Genomic DNA, 3,490 nt, shown 5'->3' with positions numbered 1-3,490 from the left:
ACTTAGTAGTAGTAGTAGTAGTAGTAGTAGTAGTAGTAGTAGTAGTAGTAGTAGTAGTAGTAGTAGTAGTAGTAGTAGTAGTAGTTGTTGTTGTTGTTGTTGTAGCAGAAACAGCAGCAACAGCAACAGCAGTAGTAGTAGTAGTAGAAGAAGAAATAATAATAATAGCAGTAGTAGTAGTAGTACTAAATAAAAGAAATAATGAAACAATAATGTATTGGGCGACTTCATCGTAGGCTGCTACCTTGAACCTTTTGGAAAGAGGTGGGGGGGGAGAGAGAGAGAGAGAGAGAGAGAGAGAGAGAGATGAGGTGGGGGGGGGGGGGGGGGGAAGGGGTTGTCGAAATTCACGTTTGTATGCCCAACTATAATACACTAATCATCTGGACACTTCTAAATTTCTCCGCCAGGTGCTCGAGCTGGGAAAAAGACGAGACTATATCTGATAAGTACAAGGACTCACTAAAAGAATGGTTTGACCAAGCACTGAGGGATATCCAAAGTCGTCGTCCTTCACCTGTGACCTCTGGCAATGGCCTTGACCGACATGCTCGGGATGGATAAGCGTGTTTCAGTTTTGGAAGGTGGTTGATCGGCTGAAGCTGTGGTGTAGTTTTCTCCTTCTTTTCTATTCAACATCTATCGTCCTTATTTCTCGCCTTTCTTTTCTTTTTATGCTACTTTCTAGTAGTAACAGCTCTAAATCTTATGTCGTTATATGCGCTGCAAGTTCTGTAAGACTCTAGTTTTAATAAGTGTTTTACAGCACTTAATATAGGTCATATAAGTGAGGAAGATTAAAGGTGTTTCTAGAGAGTAACGTACTCGTTCAAAGAAAAGGGGAAGGAGAGATGAAGACGATAGGTGCTTGATAGGAATGAAGGATCAAAACCACACCAGAGCATCCGCCAACCACAGACGAAAGTCATTAACTTTTGCCAATGAAATAGGAAGACAAAGTGATTGGTTACAGTCTAGCACACCTTTTATTGACGAATTTGTCACATTAGGTTGCCGTACGACTCTTGGTGCGCTCGTTTTTTAAATCTTTTTTTATTTTTTTGAAATTTATCTTCCCGAGACCTATGCGGGAACATACAGAGTTACAACCTCTTGTGGGTTTACGTCTACTACGCATATACTGTCAAAATTGTCCAAAGCGGCCAAGCACTGTCTAGGTGAAATTTGGTTGTCTTAAACAGGTGGACATCTTGTACAATGTCATGATATATGAAAATGGAAAAAAAACGCAAGAGGGAAGTGAGAAGTGGTTGTTTGTGAAGGTGATTGTTTTGGACAGGTGGCCATATTTTTCTTACTACTAGTACCGGTGTGTGATGCGGGGAGACGCAATCGTATGGTAGCTGCATGTCAAGTGTCTTGGAGGAAGGTCAGATCGAGGTCTCTTGTGGTGTTCTTTATCGAGTGGACACAGCAACTTCATGTTTTCGAGCCAGGAAGTCTACGTCTCGCTCTGTTTTTCAAGCCAGGGTATCTTGTGTTGTAAGCTCACAGAGCTGGTTGGTGTAAGGGCATTTTTGAGAAGAAGCCGAACCTTTTTTTTTAAATTTCCATTGTCATCGTGGAGGACTGATGCTGTTAATCTTACTGAGTCTCATGTCTCCCACCACAAACAATTTTCGTGTCACTGTAATGGAATTTGCCCCCCCCCCCCCCCCCCAGAAAGATCAAATTAAAAGAAACGGCATTTCTGCGACAACTGGACAATTTTTCTCGATTTATTTTAGCTCAACACCTTTTAGGTGGATTTTCTCTGCATAATGTCGATCAATGATGTACACAGTGTAAATTTGCAGTTTCTAAAGACACCCAAACTTTGAAAGTCATCACACTTTTGGCGGCTCCTGTCTTGCATATGATACCTCTGACACCAGGCGACTGCCATTTCCTTCAATCGCAGATGTCTCGACTTTTATACAAAATCATATAATGGATTGTGGCTATTTTAATCCCCAAAAGCAAGACATATGAACAAACATGGGGATGATACCATATCTTTGTTTGTTTGTTTTTAATGACGAGATCCTGAAAACACCTTGTGGTGACACACTTTCCTAGAAGCATGCATTCAATTGCTTAAGTACTATGAAACCGGGGGTTAAATTAGGCCACTTTGACTATTTTGGTCTCATTACAGATTGATAAAAAATCAGCCCATAGTTCGACTTGATGGCATTGAGGTTGACTTTGAAAAAAAAAATAACAAGTTTTTAAATAACATAACGCATTCTTATTTATTTCTTTTGTTTCCTTATTTTCTCAAATGAGCTCCAGAGAGAATGCTGACGAGGTCACTTTTTTCACTGTAATGGAGTTCAACTTCATACAACTTAAATTTTCACAACATTCTTCTTAATTTTGGTAAGTTGAACGAATGCTATGGACTGTGAAAGATACAACAAAACTAGTTTTGCTATTCCCGGTTTGGGAATAAAAATCTTTCTTTTTTTTTAAATGGGGTGGAAAATGTTGACGGTTGGGGATGGGATAAAACCAACATGAGGTATGGCCTCCGCTCGTTCTACAAGAACAATCTATATTTAAATGTGCGTAACATAATGGACAATACAACAACTTTGTGCTGTAATAGCACTGTTTGTACTGTTTGTGCGATTTTTAAAGAAGAGTATGTGTCTGTATAAAGTATATTATGTGAAAAATGTCGGGTAAAGGTTTCCGAAGAATGTGATGAAAAATTTGCTGTGTCCCAAATCGCTACCTCAAAACTACAAAGTTCTGTCATTCATTTTTTGGCCATTTTGGGGTATTAAGGCCATGATATCATAATCCAAATGTTCTATCTGCTCCTTCAAAACTGTAAGATTATTCGGAGTCATAACCAAGACATACAAAGAATTGCTTTCGAAAAAGCTTGACCTAATATGAAACTCAAAATCTTTGACGTAAACATTCTGAAAACTAGGTACTGTGCAGATGAATCATTGTAGTTCTGAGATAGTGAAATGTTATTTCTATTTTGAATTCGGTTTCCAAGACAATATCTCGGTTGTGATAATCTTCATCATTTCATTCCGTTGTTTTGGTGTCAAGGCGACAAGGTTTTATCCTTTTGATAACCGTTCTATATTTGTTTTATATCAATTTGCGTGCTCTATGTGTATATCATAACCACGACCCTCAGCTTGAAACGGTCATAAGTCTTTGCTGTTCTTTGATTAAGCATTATCATTTCAGTTGGTTTTTGCCAGGCGCTAAGTCTTGGGATGATAAAATGAACATTACCATCACCACTGAATAATTGTGTTTTTATTTGTATGTTATAATTATTTGTGAGTTTTCCGCTGATCATGACAATGATATTTCTTCATTAATTTGTTTTGATTGGTCTTTAATATTATGTCCAAATTTCAGCAGTATTGTGCCAGAAGAAGAAGAAGAAGAAGAAGAAGATGAAGAAGAAGAAGAAGAAAACGAAGAAGAAGAAGAAGAAGAAGAAGAAGAAGAAGAA

The sequence above is a fragment of the Aplysia californica genome, unplaced genomic scaffold, assembly GCF_000002075.1.
Source record: "Aplysia californica isolate F4 #8 unplaced genomic scaffold, AplCal3.0 scaffold00403, whole genome shotgun sequence".
NCBI lineage: Eukaryota > Metazoa > Mollusca > Gastropoda > Aplysiida > Aplysiidae > Aplysia > Aplysia californica.
The sequence above is the reverse complement of the archived record's forward strand: the minus strand, read 5'-3'. Positions refer to the sequence as shown.